The sequence below is a fragment of the Podarcis liolepis genome, assembly GCF_965112155.1.
Source record: "Podarcis liolepis genome assembly, chromosome: 6".
In the NCBI taxonomy this organism is placed as follows: Eukaryota; Metazoa; Chordata; class Lepidosauria; order Squamata; family Lacertidae; genus Podarcis; species Podarcis liolepis.
Window position 1 is genome coordinate 38,754,509 of NC_139559.1, and position 18,524 is coordinate 38,773,032.

At 46.7% G+C, this 18,524-nt stretch overlaps 1 protein-coding gene across 2 annotated transcripts in view; it reads left to right on the plus strand.

The window, feature by feature from the left end:
- The first annotated feature begins 7,249 nt into the window (after positions 1-7,249).
- The window catches only part of PLXNA2 (plexin A2), a 400,950-nt gene continuing 389,675 nt past the window's right edge, over positions 7,250-18,524 (plus strand). For both annotated transcript variants that reach the window (XM_083508745.1, XM_083508746.1), the window contains exon 1: positions 7,250-7,838. The gene's annotated coding sequence lies outside the window, so the exon portion shown is untranslated. The remainder of the gene's footprint in view (positions 7,839-18,524) is intronic.

The following is an 18,524-nucleotide window of genomic DNA, read 5'->3' on the forward strand; positions in this document are numbered from 1 at the left end:
TAGCAACTAAAAGTTTTTACTGTGGACTGATAATTTAGTGGTTGTGTGTGATAGCTTGAGGACATCGTTTTAAATCTTTATTGAAGCAAGTCCTGTCTTGACTGCATCTCATAACTGATTCATGCATCCCATGTTGGAGTTATTTTTTTCAACCAGGTTGGTTTTTTTAAAAGAAACATTTGAAAGTGCTGGTTGTAATAGTGACAGATGAGTAGGTTCACCACATAGCCAAATCATTGTCATGCCTTGGGGAAATAGGGCAAGAGCCACAGAGATGTCGGGCTAAGCATACAAAGCACTTATTTGAGAGGTTGCATATGCTCCTGCTGGGTGTGTACATCTGCATGCGGCAGAGGCTTACTCCTTGATCCCATAGCTCAGCAATGGGGAACCTCCATCCCACTGGCCTAATTAGGCCCACCAGACTAATTGGCCCATAAGATCGTTTTGGCCAAGGCATGTCCACCTGCCCCACATTTACATTAGATGTGAGGCACTGATGTTTCCTGGGCTGAAAAGAGATTTCTAGGCACTGTCGATCAGTAGCATGCAAAAATCCATGCACAGTGCTTTGCAACTAAGTAGCCCACACTACTGGTTTTCTGTTGTTGGCATGGGTAGCTTGCGCAAAAATGGTGCCTGTTTTCTCCAGGAACAACTTCCATTCTTCAGACTGCACACTGCAGTGCTCTGCCAGGAATACTTGCAATTGCTTCATACGGGGGCGGGAGACAAATGCAGTGTGGCCCACAGCAATGTCCCTTGCCAAAAATGATGAATTAAGCAATGGTGGCTCATCTCCCATGCTTATGCTACCACAGTCAAGCAGTAGGAGACTGTAGAGTGCCGTAGATGTTTTCTGTGGAAAAAGAGTGCCGTGGTGGACGCCAATCAGCTCCAGCCAACATAAAGCTCTTTATGGTATTGGACAGGGCCTGTCTAAACAGCAGACTGAGGCAGCTGACTCAGGCAGCAGAATCCTAGGGGCGCCACCATGGGTGTCCCTGCCACCACCACAGAAGTGGCTGCAGCAATGGTTTCTAAGTTCCACAGTGATACTGTGAGAGCCCCATGAAATCTCATGAGATCTTTGGGGAGTCCAGAAGTCGCTGCCACAGCCTCATGACCCTTGTAAATGAGGCTTTGGCGGTGGCAGCACATCTCCATTTTGCATCATGAGCCAAAATGGAATGGCCTACCCCTGGTTTGGGACCAAAGTATCCTTTCTCCCATGCAAATGTCATCTTTCTGACACTGCTCTAGGTGCCACTGCCCTCAGAGGTGAGGCAGGTGGTAACCCGAAAAAGGGCCTCTCTCTTTTTGCTGTGGCACTGTTTACAGAACTCACTCCCCAAGGAGATTTGCTTGGCATCTTCCTTGTTGCCTTTAAGGCACCAGATAAAAACATCCTTGCTCTCCCAGACCTTTTAGGTGTTCTTTGAATTATTTTTTTAAGGCTGCAATACCATGCACACCTACTTGTGAAGGAGTAAAGTCTCATTGAACTTGGTGGGCAGAGAATTGTACTGTTAAAACACTTTCTGCTTTCTCTCAACTCTGTTGTCTTAAGTCTTTTTTACAGTGTATTTCTTAGTTAGAACCCTCTAGGTGGGATTCATCCAAATGTTCCCATCAGCAAAAGCCCTGTGCTAGGACTTCCACCTGCCCTGGCATCATCTGATGAAGGATGGTTTTAAAAAGCACAAACCTTTACACTGTACTATTTTGCCACTGAGAAAATGCAATGTTTTCCCCAGCTTAAATATCAGGTGGTACTGTCTGGAATATCAGCACCTACTGGACAGTACCTGTAACATCTCCTCGAGCATGTTCAGCTTTATGAAAGCATTAAAAAGATTTGGTTTTTAAATTATTTAAAGGGTGAGTATTTTACACACACACTGCTTAAGCATGTGGGGAGGGTTTGTGCTCTTGTAGCCCATTTTAAATAAAAGCAGTGCTCCCCTGTCTTCTGACATGGAAAGAACAGTAGAACTATTCTGAGTAAAAAAAAAGTTTGTCAACCAATACTAATGTCAGCTGCTCTACGAATGTGTAGCATAGACTTGGGTGCAAGCAGCATTGGAGCAAGGAGACATTATTCTCTTGTTCTGGCATGGAGGCTGCTGTGACAGACCCTGTGCTGCAGCCTTTTTATAACTATAATAAATAACAGGACTGTTGGGATTCATACTGAATGTTTGCTGGACTTGCTCTAGTCTTTAAATCTCCCTCTAATTGAGCCCAAAGCTTCTGGCTAAGCAGATAATTTGTGATGACTCAATGCCAGGAATTTTGAGAGAGCCAGTGTGATGTAGTGGATAGAATGGTATGTTTGAACCAGAAGTACCCAAGTTTACTTCCCTGGTCACTTATAAAGCTGAGTCAATCCACCATCTCAGTCTATTCTACCTCACAAGGTTGTTGTGAGGATCAGCAGAATAACCCCCAGGGATGCTTCTCCGAGCTGCTTGGCAGAAGGCTGAGATAAAAATTAAGATGATGATTAATAAAGCATACTTCACCGTTCATTATTTTATTTCTAATTCAATTTCTAAACTGCCCTTCATCAATTATGATCCCAGAGCAATTTACAGCACAGGCATCAATTCATTAAAACAATGAATTCTTAACTAACAATTTTTAAACAGCTTAAAACAAACCATATGAGCAGTACAGAGGACAACCCTCATCAATTTACTGCTGGACTTGTAAAAGAAATTTTCACCAAAGGCCTGGGTTGGGAGTAGGAAGGGAGGAGAAATTTGATTCAGTATGCACTTACAGTTGGATCTATCAAATTCACATTTTCCAAAACAGTAAGTGAACTGAAACACAAGTGTTCTTGAAAATTCGCAGTTATCCAGATTTTGTGATGCAGTCCTCCTACCAAGGGATGCGTACAAAAATTCATACTACATATTAGGGGAAAGACTGTATTAAAAATGAAGATATTGGTGAAAATAACATACAAAAATGCATATGCGGAAACTGCATGAAAAATGTGTTTATTAGGGGGAAATTTACACTAAAACGCTGATAGATTGTCTGGAGGATTTGCTGTTTAAAAAATTGCAAATTGCTGCAAAATGTGGATAACTGAATTTAAGACCAGGGAAAATGAGAAACCGTGAGAACTGAAATTGACAGAATATTCCATCCCTAACACATAGGCGCCGACTCCATGGGGCTTGAGGGGGCTCGAGCCCCCTCAAAAAATTTTTTTGGGGGGCTCAGCCCCCCCAATAATCTCAGGCGGGCGCCCTTCCACCAGAGCCCCGCCGCCGTCCCCCGCCTCCTCCCCACCTGCTCGTTCGCCAGCCGCGCGCCCTAATCGGAGAGCCCCGGCCAAGGGAATCCCAGCCAAGGCACTGCCGGAAATCCCGCGAGAACAGGGGAATCCCGACTGGCCACACCTCCCAGCCAGCCAATCGGCTGGCTGGGGGGCGTGGCTTGCCCGATTTAGGGCCGGAGCCACTTTATTTGCATATTCATGAGCTTATTTATTATTCATGAGCTTTCCCGGGCCCCCCCAATATTTTTTCTAAGTCCGCGTCCCTGCCCTAACATGGAGCTTCATCTTTAACTGGCACCAAAAATGTCAAGGGAAGCCTTGCATTACAGCAATCAGATGAGGGAGTTAGCAGAGCATGGATTACAGAGTCTTGGTAGTCAGGTCCCAAAACAACCATAGCTGGCAAACTGGTCATAGCTGGAAATAGCTACTTGGGTCTGCAGTAACATGCTGGATCCATGAGCCCCATCCACTGCATGCTATCTACCCAATTCCTCAACACAAGAACCACCAACCCACAACCCCTTGTTGAGTTTCAACTTTAGTTTATCATCCAGCCCCATGAACATAGCCATTATTGTATCAGAACTCAGTGTCAGCTTTAAGATTTGACACAAAAGCCAAAATGATGAAGGCGCTCGTCTTCAGCCCAAATCCTGGGACATACATATATATGGAACTATGTCAGACAAAGGCTGGAGACAAGGGAATAGAACCCCCTTCATAGCTTGGCTTGGACAAGAAGAACACAGTAGGCAGGATCTGAACACCAAGGATATGATTCAGCCCCTTTGGGCAAACATTGTTCAGACAGCATGACAGCTGGTACTGAATTCTTCTTTAATAATAATAATAATAATAATAATAATAATATACTGCCATATACCTGGAGGTCTCAGGGCAGTTTACAGAATGCATGAATGAACAGAAGAGGAAGCAGGATCTTAACTTCTGGCTCCTCCTCTCAGCCTTCCTGTGATCTTATGCACAAAATCTACACAAGTGCAAGTGGTACACACAAAGCATCTCTCTGCATACTGTGTGCATGTGTCATTTGATTACACTGTGTACAAAAGGACCACTGAATACATGGAGGTCCCTTCAGTAGAAGAGCCAGGCAGCAGATGGTGGGAAGTGGGGGGCAGCAGTATTGTCTTAAGAGAGGATGGAGCTTTGTATGCCACGCAACTTGACCTGCACCCCCTAAGCTAGCCTACTGTCCTCAGGTGCACTGTCCTATCACCAGAGGCGAGGTAAGACACAGCTGCCAGCCTGTTGGCTTCTGTACATGGAAGGAGTGGGGAGCTACAGTGGTACCTCTGGTTATGTACTTAATTCATTCCGGAGGTCCATTCTTAACCTGAAACTGTTCTTAACCTGAAGCACCACTTTAGCTAATGGGGCCTCCTGCTGCTGCGCCGCCACGCGATTTCTGTTCTCATCCTGAAGCAAAGTTCTTAACCCGAGGTACTATTTCTGAGTTAGCGGAGTCTGTAACCTGAAGCGTATGTAATCCGAGGTACCACTGTATACCTAATATGGAATCAGCTTCCACAATTATGGTGCAGGAAAACTGTAGTGTGAAAACTCACTTACCACTTCAGATCACATCATGTTTTGCTGTATGGTTCCCCCTCTCCACAGCAATATGTGTAACTTGGATGTGCTTTTCATTGAGGAAATGGTGCAAGACTAGGGGCTGACCTCTTGCACACCCTTTCACATGCACAGTCCTACACAGATTCAAGCCATTCCTGCTGCTGTTCTGTTCCAACCGATTGCTCACTCAGTGAAGGAAAAGATACAGCACAAATTTCCTAGGCAGGTACAGTGGTACCTTGGGTTACAGATGCTTCAGATTACAGATGCTTCAGGTTACAGACTCCGCTGACACAGAAATAGTACCTCGAGTTAAGAACTTTGCTTCAGGTGAGAACAGAAATCGTGCGGTGGCAGCGGGAGGCCCCATTAGCTAAAGTGGTACCTCAGGTTAAGAACAGTTTCAGGTTAAGAACAGACCTCCAGAACGAATTAAGTTCTTAACCCAAGGTACCACTGTAGTTCCAGTGATGATTTGCCTTGTGTATGTTACATTTGTTCCCATTTCCAACCAAAAAGATCACTGAAGAGTCATCTGCAATCAAAAAGTCTTTTGGGGTGTACCAGCAGATTCCTCCCTGCCCACTCCCAATTCCCGTGTTCAGAGATTGTTAGTGAATATATTTAGATCCTGCCTTTCTTTTGAAAGAATAAGAATCCCTCCTCCCTAGATAATTACTTACTTACTTAGATTATTTATAACCTGCCTGCTGCACAAGCCACTGGGCCCTTTAAGACAAAGTCAACTAAGATAACAATACATAAAACTCCATAAAATAACACAGCCCTTAAAATATTCCATACAGCAACTCAACAATAATTCGCCACATTGCAATTTATTAATAGCAGCAGTAACAACTAATTGATTTGTCTCTCCTCCTCCAAACGTCCTCTGAAAAAGGTGGGTCTTAACCACTCTAAAGCTATCAACTTTACAGTTAAGAAATGGGGCCTCAGGAGGGTGGGACTTCTTGGTGGGAGAGGGGCCACCACTGAAAAGGCTTGTAGCACTTGTCATAGGACTAGACTAATCACATACATTTCCTGTATAGAAAGATGGATATCTAGCAATATTTTGAAGGAAACGGACAAACGTCTGTAGTTAAAATGTGTTAGCTTTCTTCTGCGGCACTCCTGTGCCCACTTTATTAGGGAGGAAGGCTTACGTCTGAGTAAGCATGCATTGCCTTGCCCTGTTCATTTCTCTGCTTCCCCTGCCTAGAAATCTGGTGGGAAAATACTATTTCCCCGTGTTATATTGCACCTACCCGCCGCACCTTTGCACTCCCAGGTGTGTTTGTGTTTCCTGATTTCCGCACAGGAATTTCCTGAATTGATGCACATCGAATATGACACGCCGTCGTAGCTTAGCTTGACACTCGCCTATATGGAAACCCTGAACCCTACATTCCATAATCGCAAAACACTCTCCCGAGAGACTTTCAGCATAATGTGCAACAGGCCGGAAGGAAGAGAGAGCTAGGACCACCCTTTTTTTCCTTTTTATTTGAAGGCTGCGATCCTGCGGTCACTTACTTGGGAGCCTGCCTCCCGGGGCACTTGCTGCAAACGTTTTGGTGGTATGGGTGGGGGGACAAGGAGAAGAGTGAAGGAGAGAGGGAGGTCCCCCTCCCCTCCTCCACCCCCAGGATGATGTCCCACCTGTGGCAACGCACCTGTGCGCCTGTTTTTACCTGGCCCAGCCCGCGCGGCTCTGGGATTGAGCCCCCTGAGCCCACCACTTCCCCTTCTTCAGGCTGCCTTGCCGTCCCCTTTTTCGCCCGCCAGCCTTGGACGCAGGAGCCGGTGCCAGCCACCCCGATTCTTCCTCTTGAGCTCTGAATTCTGTTGCTTTTCCGCTGGAGTTTGGCTTTCTGCTCCCTCCCTCCTCGCCGCGCCCCTCCACTCCCTTCCCTTAGGAGCCAGCGAGGACCCACTCCCTTGACAGGTAGCATCCCTGCTGTGGATGAATGGGGGGGGGCGACAACCCCGGCTGCGGATCTATTCCAAAACATATACCTGCTTCCACACACGCCCACCCCCTAAAAATCATCCCCGTTCTTTCCCGATCCAGCCAAAATCTCCCCCCTCCCTCCGACGGATTCCTTGATTTTGCTTTGCTCTGACGTTACCGAGGAGAGAGGAAGAGGGAGAGAGAAGCGGGCGTGGGGGGAGTTCCAAAGACTGCAGCAAATTGGGGCAGGCCTGGGATCTGTGGGCGCTGGCCGGGGAAGGGTTAATCCCCGGTGCCTGTATGTTAATGAGCTCCATGGTAATGCAAGGAGGCCGGCTTTCGCGGGCAGGCTGCTGGTGATGGAGAGAGGAGGGAGGGAGGGAGAAGGAGCGCCGTGCCAGTCTAGCTCCTGTGGTACTGGCAGAAAGCGAGCGAGAGCGAAGCGCGCGGAGTGAGCGAGCGTGAGGGAGAGAGAGAGAGGGTGGGCGGGAGCGAGAGGGAAACGCCGAGCCACATCCATGAAGGAAATGACAGCGTGAGGCAGGCGAGGCAGGGCAGCCCTAGCCAGCCAGCCAGCCGCCGCCAAGGGGAAGCCTGCCGGGGCTCGCCGATGCCAGCCCGGAGTCCGAACGGATCCCTGAGGTGGCCAAGCCCCGCCAGCCAGACGAGCGGGAAGCAGCCTCGGGCACCGCATCTCGGGCACAACAAGCGGGCGAGGCGCGCGCGCCGGGCTGCTGCCGCGGAATGACTGACTGACTGACTGACGCGCGGACTGAGTGCCGGAGGGGCGGCAGGCAGGCAGGCAGCGGCTCCGTCAGGCAGGAGGAGCAGCCGCCGCGCGACTTTCGGAATACAGATCCATGCCAGGCTGGCCGGGGGTTTCATGAAGCCGGGCTGTGTGTGGATTACCTCGCCGTAATTCCGAGGAGGGAGAGGGCGACGGGGAGCGCCCGGGGAGCGGCGAGGCGAAAGAGTCCTTCTGGAGCCTGGGTAAGTCCGCGAAGGCTGCCCACCGCGGAGCCCGCGCCTTGCCCGCCAGCACCTGGTTCCCGCCCCGCTCGGCTCGCTTTGGAGCGCGGCAGGGCAGTCTGCTTTCCTTATCGATTCTCGACGGGTTTATGTTAAATATGATGGTGGTGGCTCACCAGCCACTTTCCCGCCGTCGCGGCGGGGGGGGGGGGAGGTGTCGCCTCTCTTGACAGCGCGATCCCAGTCGCCGTGCCCGCTCCCCGTGGACTTCCGCGGGACTCGCTCCCAGGCTGGAAGGGGGTGTTGCTGCATGGAGAGGATTGCAAGCCGTCCAGGCGCTTCTCCCTCGGCGGGAACGGTGGCTTTCTAGCCGTGGGGACGCAAGACAGGTGCGTCTCTGGAGCCCACTCCCCTCGAGCCGTCGATGGCGGCAGGAGGTCGCTCCTCTGATCGCTAGGATCGCTGCTTCCAAACGGGCTCGATCTCTTCGGGATTGTGTTGCTCCTTCCGGAAGCCCGCTCCGCGTTTGGCGGAGGCAAGTGCGCTGGAAGAAGCAAACAGGTTCACCCTCCCGAAGAAAAGTTCCCACCGAGAGAGACTTGGAAGTGGTTTCGATTTCCCTTTGGAAACGTCTCTCTCAGTGTCCCAGCAGCTTCTGGGGGGCGGGGTATGACTTTGTATCCATGGTTCAAACCCTGCAGAGATGGTGATTCCCCCCCCAAAAAAACCCCCAAAGTTGCTTGCTTAATAGAATATCCCACCGCTGAAGCTTTTCTGTCTGTTGCACTGGTTTGCATTCCTCCTTATAATGCGGGTACCAGCCTCTCTGGGACCCTCTTTTGCAAAGTGGCTCGCTGCAAAACTTCGTGTTTCTAGAGACTGTGGGTTGTTAAGTGCTGCCACAATAACTCCCAGTTAGATGACGAAGTCCACGGAACCACACTGAACAGAGGAGGAGTTTGCATGGTAAGGAAAGAGATAGGATCTGCTTTGGTTTGGGGATTCTGCAGGTGAGGAGGGAATAATAAGGGATACATCCAATTAGTAGACCATTGAAACCAATGGACTAAAGGTATACCCAATCATTTCAACACGTCTACTCTGAGTATGGTCAGCATTGGAACTTACCCTGTGAAGGCCCCCCCCCGTTGTGTTTACAAGCATTCTCCCAGGATTTGTATAACTTGTCAGTAAAATGGGTCACTTTAGCAGCTCTGACTGATTGTGGGTTATGAGCTCTCATTGACTGGGCTGCCTCATTGATGACATCGTTCCACCAAGTTAAGTCAATGACCTACTTTTTTCTATGGTCAGGAGACTGATATAACTATTCAGCAAAGACCAAATGCCATTCAAAGCCTGCAACGTCAATACCTTCAACACTTCATTTCCTTGGTATCCCCCTTGGCCAGCTCCTCCATCCCTCCATGAACCTGCAGACTTTTTATAACACAGTGTTTTGGTATCATTCTGTTAAAACTGAATGAAAACAACCAGTGTAGACTTTGGAAGTAATATACAGTTGAAAGTTTCGTGCAGTGTGGGTCTTGAAATGGAACAAAAAGTGATTCTTTGCTCTGATGGACCCACTGCAAGAAGATGAAGGTAACCCCTATTTATTCGCCATTCCCTGAATCACTATTTTCAGTGTATTTATTTGTTGACTGACCCCATCCCAGCACAACTTAAAAGAGGTTTGTGCTGTGGAAAGAGGTAATGGATTCTGTTTCAGAATCTGAACAAATTCCAAAAATGTAATAGACACTTCCTTTCTCTCTTGACACACACACCCCTCATCCCTGATCTAACCCTGCCTGATACTTCTCTTTAACCCTGGAATCTTCTGAACTGCTCAGCTGAAGAATATGAATTTCCTAGAATACAAAATTTAAACAAAGAAACAAATCCAGCAGTTCCAATCACTCTGATGGTAGAGAATAAATGTTTCCCTGCCTTTGGCTCTCTCTGTTTGGCAAAATTACATTTAACACAGGACAAGTTGGCTTGCAGTGCAGCAAAATGGAAATGGCATTTGGAATGGGTTTTGTGGTGGAGACACAGGGACCACAGGGTTTTTCAAAGGTGTCTCCTGTAATCTGAAACCCCCTGTGCTGAAAGGAGCAATGAAGAACTTTCTGCTTGGTTGCAAGGTTTCTTGAAGGCTTCGAAAGTTTTTTTTTGCTACTTTCAGGCTATAGGCATCCCTCATGTTCCATTGCAGTGTTTTGGGACTTGCACTGAGAAAGTTGCAAACAACTCTAGGGAAGTCATTTGGATACCAACGTGCAAAACTCCAGAAAGCCATGGTGCAAGTAATTTGCATGTTTAGCCAAACTCCCTGTAGTATTCTGGTGCACCAGTATAAGTTATTCATGTGAGTGATTCCCCGCCCCCTGGCAACCCAGAACTTCATAAGTGCAGGTACACATGACTGTCTGTTTCTGCCCACTTTCACAACTGTTCCCAAAGAGAACTATCTCCTCAGCAGTGTCCAAAAGACTGTCATCCTCCACTGGCAACAATGAAGTATTACTCTGTTGTTTCCACTCACACTTTAACTCTTGCCCTGGATCAGTGTGTGCTAAAAGTTCACACCCTCTACTCTTTTTGCAAACACCATTTTAGCAGTCTACCTGGCCATCTAATTCTAAGCAACTGCACTGGTAGGGATGTGTCCTCCTGCTTTCTCTCTTCTGATATTTCCTTCAGTCCCAGGAACATTTTACTCCTTTGCCTGTCAGGCATCCATAAAAGAATAATGGTAGCAGCAGCAGCAGCAGCAGCAGCAGCAGCAGCAGCAATAATAATAATAATAATAATAATAATAATAATAATAATAATAATAGCTTCCTGCCTATCTCCCAACCTGAGCCAGTGGGTGCTCTTGAGACAGGCCCTTTCCCCCATTTCCAAACACTCTTGATTATTCAGCTAATCTTTATTTCATGGGCACGTTACAAGAAACACACAAACAGAGGGAGAGAGAGTGGAAGGCGGTGACATGTTTAAAATACACAAGAAAGGCGCTGGCAGGAATATAATCGTCCTTATTCTGCTGATATGAAATATTTATGGCTCTAAGTTGCGGCGAGGTTCTCTCCCCCTTCCCCCTTCCTCTTTGCAAACCTTTCAGCACCACCCCTCCCCTTTCTGCCTCGGTAAAAATCATATTTAAACAATTCAGCACGGGGCCCTTCATTCTTACGCTTTACCCCCTCACCCAGCTGTCTCTTCGTGTAGCTGCGCACAGCTGTCTACACGCGTAGCCGGGGGGTACAATGTACTTCTGTCCATCACTACAAATGGGAAAACCAGGAATTGCTAGCCAAGCTACTAACCAAATCATAAAGAGACCCACGCATTGTGTTACAGTCTGTTAACTAGAAATAATTCACAACCATCCATTTAGCCAGGCCTGGGAAGGAGGGGGAAGTCTACAAAAGAAGCCCCCCACACCCTCATTTCCCTCTCCTTCCTTCATCCAAGGTGCCTGTATTTGATAGCCAAAGCCTGCTTACCCCCTTGGGCATTCTGTTATTAATTCATTAGATCTGATCTTACTTTATTTTATTTTATTTTGCTCCCTCCTGGCATTCTCCCTCCCCACCCCACCCCCACCCCTTCTCACAATTCAAACAGTGGTGAATGGACAAAACTCCCTCAAGGGAAACATTTTTTCACTTAGTTACAAAGATTTCATGGCTAATTAGAGTAAATGTGGTTTTAAGAGTGTTAATCTCTTAACCAGCTTGGCTGGCAGGCCAGGGCGCTTACAAAAGGAAGAGAAGGATGAATAGAGGAAGAGGGGGCTGCTTCTCAGGGTTCTACCATTATTGATGACGGTGTCCATCCTATCCAATAAGAGCCCTGTAGATGGTCAAGTTAGGCCCACCGCTCCTCTCAGTGAGGGATCCCTTCATAGAACAGGGCTCTGTCTTGATGTGGTTTGTATTCCCAGCCCTCCCCTACATGACCCCAAATTAGTGCCTGCGAAACTTAAAGCCTCAGAGGCTGAGGCAAAGGGGGAAAAGTTCTTTGTCCTTAGAAAAGAGATTTCTGGAAAGCTTCGATGATAATAACATCAGAACAGAAAGAGGATCAAGGCAGTGTATTCTACTTGGCAGGTACAGGCTGCTGCCTAACGTGTTTTATGGGCAAGTTCATCCAATACAGCTAAAAAAATAAACTCTGTAAGATGTTTCCCCAAGCTCCACCAGCCCCATGGTTAGGGATGCTGGGAACTGGAGTCTGGCAATGTGTGGAAGGGACCACAGGTTGCACACCCCTGTGCTATATATAGCCTATGAAGTGTGATGAGAGGGGGGTGCTGACGTATGATCCAAAGACTTCTTCTCTGCCAAACATTTTGCAGGGAAGTTTTCTGAAACAGTTGAACCCTCCCCAGTCTCTTCAGTGGAGGCCCTTCACCCTCTTGTCTCCAAAATATGGATCTGAGGACACATAGACAAATAAGGAGAGTTGTTTGTGTGCAGAATCATTCTGTCTCTGCCCAGCGTATCAGTTTTGCTTCAAGGTCAAATGTATGTTAATGATGGAGAGGTGAGGCAAGTGCTTCCAATTTTTCTTCTTGTTGACATCGTTTTCAGATCCAGAAGTGTTAAGGAGGGTGGGGGGGGGGGAGGAAAGAAGGAAGAACAAGAAAAAAGAAATCTCCCTGTCAAACCACTTTGGCATGAGCAGGAGATAGTTGTGGAGTGGGATTTGTTTGTTTATTTATTTAAAATAAGGTTTCTTCTCTGAAGCAGATGGCTCCTGCCAGACCTGCAATCCATCTTCTCCTTGATACCATTTTGACATAAGACCCAACGCTGCACTAAATAAACTCCAGGGCGCTGCAAGCTGAGGACTCCTGAGCTTGGCAAAAAAAAAAAACCAGAGCCACTGATTAAGAATGCTCTGGATTTTCTGTTGAGCTTCTTGTTTATTTAAATGTGCCTGCCTTTTCCTTTTCTCTATGCTCAAGACATCCCAAAGTTTTCTCCAGTGACTTTCATCTTTTCGATTTTCACATGAATGGGTTGTGAAACCTGCAGTGCCACTTTTCCCCACTAGAGGGGGGCTCCTGCAGATAAAGGTTGATATACTGGAAAGGAGCTTTTGTGCAGAGCAGTGGGTGGGTGGTAGTGGTGCCGGGAGCGGGACACTCTGCTATGATCATGCCACTGTTCAGAATCTGCTAAAAACCACCCAGTCTTTTCCTTCTGTATATCATATGGTGAAGCAAGGCATGCCTGTGCAGTTGTGTGCTTAAAATGTGATATACATCTGGCCTGCGAAGTCCTAGCTGTGAATGGCAGTAGCAGTATGGGGGGGGGGAGGGAGCAAGAGCAGTTGAGTACTTGAAAAGCATTCCTGGTCTTGAACCAGGTTGATGTTTTCTCCCCTCATTTTATCAGGGAGAGAGACCTGCTTTCAGAATCTTCTCAGCATGGTTCCATCTTTCTATCGCCCCTGCTGTGGCTGGAATGTAGCTCTGAGAACAGCCACAGATGTTAGTAAAACAGCATTAGGAGGACTCTCAGAAATATAAAAATGCAGCAACTCAGAAAACTGATGTCAATTGTGAGGTCTCTCTCTTTCGTTCCCTTTCTCTCTCTAATCCAATATACCTTGCACCATGTCTGCTCCGCTGCTTGCTGTTTTGCCTGAATTAGGTCCCATGCTTGTGCTTCATTGGCTGGGAGAATATAGTGCGGCCTGACTCTGTTGGCAAACGGGGATACTGCTGGCATCTCTGTGGGATGGTGCATGCCAGCAGAGGGGTTCTGGGAAAGCGTTGGCCTCCCTTCCAATCTGATTGAGCCCAGCTCGTGTTTCTGAGTTTAATCTACACTTCTCTTTGGGCTGAAATTGAACTGGGGGGTGGAGGTGGCAGAAGGGGGGTGGCAGGTGGAAGCTGGAAATATGAAAAGAGAGATAAATGTATCGTGTTATGAAAGTTTAATCCTGCTTTGCTGTGGCTAAAATTACATTCAGGGCTGGAGATAAAAGGCATCGGAGTAACATTATAAAAAGGCCAGATCATCTTAAAAGGCAGAGCGATAGCGAGCCCAAGTCAGACAAGCCATCAATCCAATGCTCACACACAGAGGCAGTTCTCCAAGGGAGCGGAGAAGCAAATGAGGTGTGCTGCCGGTTCCCTCCTGCCTAATACTGCTGACTTGCTGCAGTGGGAAAAGAAAAGGCACTTGGCTCAGAACGTCCATATCTGAGAAATGGCCTGGTGTGCTGTTTGTCGGCCACTTTCTTCGTGGGCTGGAATGGGCTGGCTGGGGGAACCTTGAACAGCGGGATCTCAGGGACCCCAACAGTGCAATCTGGAGACGATTAGCCGCACTTGGAGGATCACAGAAGGTTGAGAGTTCTGTGAAGTTTTGGCATACGCACGATGCTGCTCAATAAGGCACACTGGAATGAATGTGAACTATGGTGGAAGTGAAACAGTGGAATACTGTCAGCAGCTTGTGTGTTTCAATAGATGGGTTGCACAGGGGACCTGAGTTCAAATGCTGCTCTCGTTAGATCCTGCGTATATTTCATATTATTAAATAGCAACCCCTTTGCTATTTGTTAGACATTTGGAAAAAGCAAAGGCCAAACCAGTTCTTTATCTTTCTTGAAGCACATGCATTCATCAGCCCTCTCTCCAACTGCCACCAATGATTTCATGCTGTTCGGGTGCTTCTTGTGTTCAGTACCTCTGAAGTCCTCAGTGACTCCTTTACATGTGAACTTTCAGGGTTAAGGCCAGGAAAGAAAGCCAATTCAACCCAGTATTCTTCATAATGTTGCACAAATGGTTAATGACCGATGAGAATGAGAACTCTGGGAGAAGAAGAGCCAAATGGCAGTTGGTATAGGCCTTGCTGCATTACTTCTTTTTGCGTGCAAAACAAAATGTAAAAATAAACACTTGAGATATAACGTATAACTGGTTCTCACCTCCATATTAGTTGGAGTTTCTGTTTATCGGTGGGGATGGATCAAGACTAGTCAAAACAATTTACTGCCTGAGGCAATGAAAAGACAGTGCTTCCCCTTCTCCCCAGTTCCACAAGCTGAATGAATCCCATTGGACTGGAAGTTGAAGGGACTAGAGAAGACAGAAAGAAGCTTTGGGAATTGTCACTGTCAGCATCGCCCTAGAGCCAGTGCGCCAACTGGACTCTTGTACCTCAACCCCGACTGGGCTGGGCGAGCTGGGTAGCACCGCCAGAGACCTCCTTCCCGCAGGAAACGGTCACAGTGCTGTGGACTCACAACTTGGAGCTGAGAGCACCGGATTCACTGTCTCAATACTTCAGTCGTTGCGCAGCAGAGTTTTGCAGAGTCTTGCAGAGTATAAACCACTCGGAGAGCAGCTCTGTAAAATATCTTCCTTTTATTCTATAACTGCAACTATGGTACAAAGCTATATACAGAGCTAAGTATTCTGAGCATAAAGCAATGCTATACTGAGAGTCTGCAGCTGCTCTTAGCAGCAATCTAATCTCTAGGATCTCAAACACTCTCACTCTCTCCGATATACTGACTGACTGACTCTCTCTCACACACACAGATATGTTGCTGGGCAGAATAAGTTAATAGGCAGGACACGCCTCCTCTTCTCTGTGGAGAGTCAGCAGAGATCATCAGGAGATGGTCAGGAGATTCTTGGGTATGGGAGGGGTGAAATCTCCTCAGTCACCATTCAGCTCCCATAGTGGCCTCTCCCTCCACACACCCCAACTGCCACCACAGGAGCATCTTGCCCTGAGGAGAGGGGAGAAGAAGCAGTAACAGCTTTTTCTAAACAAACAAGTTGTCTTATCCATTCTATTGTAACTTTATATATACAGTGGAACCTCGGTTTTCTAACATAATCCATTCCAGAAGTCTGTTCGACTTCCAAAATGTTTGAAAACCAGGGATCAAAGGGCTGTCAGAAAGTTCAATGGGGAAAATTGAGAAACACGCCTCGGAAGCCGTTCAACTTCCGAGGCATGTTTGAAAACGGAAGCATTCACTTCTGGGTTTTTGGCAGCCGAGATGTTTGAAAACCGAGGTTTGACTGTGTGTGTGTGTGTGTGTGTGTGTGTACTTTGCTTGTAATCATCTTACAATTGGACAGCAATTGTATGCCGCAATCCCCACCACATCCTTTGCCTGATTTTGGCCATCCATTTTTTCCTAATGGTAGCTCTGGGGTGGAAATCTGAAAAGAGGACAGATTGTGATTGTTCTGTCTGCTGATAGACTTCTTTTATTCTGACCTCACAGTGACTACCTGCCCCAAAGACTGAACTATAGGCCCTCACTCTATCACTGCGTCTAGGTATAGTTTCTCTTTCTAGTGTCTTCTGACCAGTATCTCTTAGTTCTTTCATGACACCTAACACCCTTTTTGCCCAATCCATATCACCAGTATATAGAATTATCCACCCTCCCCTTCTCTGGCAGAAAACTCCACATACATTTGTTGTGTCCAGTTTTATACTGTAGTTTTCCTCAGCCCACCCTGAGGTAGCATTTTCTGTGCATCTGCTCTTCTTGTCCTTATGCTGAGTTTCCAACAATTCATTTCTGCCAGTTTTCCTAGCATTTGCACCACTGATTTGAACCCATAGACCAGTGTTTCTCAAACTTGGGTCCCTAGCTTTTGTTGGAATACAACTCCCATCAACCCTGACAACTGATCCTACTAGCTAGGGATGATGAGAGTTGTAGTCCAACAACAGCTGGGGACCCAAATTTGAGCAACACAGCTATAGACAGAAAGTGTGAGGGAGAGCGTCATTGTAGTAACAAGTGTGGTTTTCCCCTCACAGGCAGGCAGGCAGGCCTTCTTCTCCTTTGAAGTAAACTTCAAGAAAGTGAAAGGTGACATCTGGATAAATATTACGGTGACCTCTCACCTCCCATTCCTCCTCCAGCTTCGCCTTTCTTATCACTCCCTAATGAATCCATCAACGTGGCAGCAGGAGGGAGAACAGCTCCTCCAGGCCAAAGCAAATTTTATTCCCCCAGCACCAATTTCCTCAGGGGTGGGTAAAGGGAAGAAGTGTTCCAAATTTTGAGGAATACTTCAGTTATTTTGAAGCCAACATCCAAACAGGAAAGGAAAGTCTCCTTCCTAGTTGCCTGGAGTGACCGGGAGGCTGGGCGAGTGTGAGATAAACATTTATTTTATTTTATTTTTGCAACATCAAAGCACTACTGGAGTGAGGCAGTCTGTACTCCCCAAGCTTGTTGAAGGCAGCTGAGGTCTGAGGTTATCAAATACTCAAAGTTGGCTCTTGGGAAAATGACTGTAATTTTGTGATAGTGTTGTTTTCTCACCCCGTCTCTCTGGTCTTTGCAATAAATATTTGAAAGCTAGAGTAGATGGGGCTTTTAAAATATCAGCAATGTTCACATTGGGGCGCCTTGGTCCTGAGCTTCTGGGGGATTCCTGTGTCATTCACAGGTATGCAGGAGGGCTTTGTTCTTTGCAAGTTTTGATATGAATTCACCTGATCTGCACGTCCTGGACTAATGTGCAGACTGGAATGCAATTTACCCTACAGATTTTATATTTCTCCAAATTTTGAGATGCAGCTCTTGACTTAAAAAAAAAAAACCAAACAAACTGTACATTAAAATGCATATTTTTGGGGAAATACATTTAGAAATGTGTACTTAAAGAGAAAATACATTTAGAAATGTGTATTTTGTGAGAAAATTGTTTTTGTATAGATTTAAATTGTTATTGTTATTGTTTTTGTATAGATTTAAAAAACACCTCTGATTAATGCAGAAATGGAATGAATTTATGAATGAACACATGTGAAAATGACTGTTCCAGCCACCATATTCATGGGGATTAAATTGCATCTAGTGATAGTGTAAGGCATAGTTCTTCCAACAGTGTAAGGCAATGCTCTTCAACTTTGTACCCTCTGATGTGTGGGCTAAACTGATTGGGGATGATGGGAGTTGAAGTCCAGCAACATTCGGGGACCTAAAGTTAAAGAATGATTATGTAAAGGGCTTTGTGGTATGGAATCAAGGCTGACGATAACTGGACTAAGATGAGACTATAAGAAAAAGAAACAAAAGGATTCAGGCAAGACTATTGAATGTGTTAATACCAGCAGCAAGAGTTAAAATGGTCCACTCATGAAGGGCAGCAGGTGGGTGATTGGATAGGAAAGTTAGATTAGGATGGAGGACAAGTACTATGCAGGAGCAAGGCTGAAATGTGGGAGCTGATGGTGGGTCACCAGGGATAGCAGATCAAGGAACCATCCAAAACAGAGAGAAAAACATGACAATGATAGTGGAAATATAGGGAGCTTTTGTAGCAAGATCAGGGATTCACAAGGTCCTAGCTGAGACCTCCTTTACTGCTTGCACCTGAGCTGCTTCCATGAAATATGCTTGGATCCTACACCCATGTTCTGGAACATGATACTCCACACTTACCCAGGCCCATTCCTCCTGTGATTGCAACTGTTCTATCCCTCATAAACCCTGACTTGGATATAAACAGGTTCTGTTATGATCACAGTAAACCCCTCAACAATCATGTAAAGTAGATATTATGATACCCCCTACAAATTGGTTGGTGCTGAGTCTACAAGAGTGATTGGTTTGCCTAAAACCACTGAGTACATTCATAGCTGAGATGAGAGTTAAACCAATGGCTTCCCTACTCACACGCTTAGC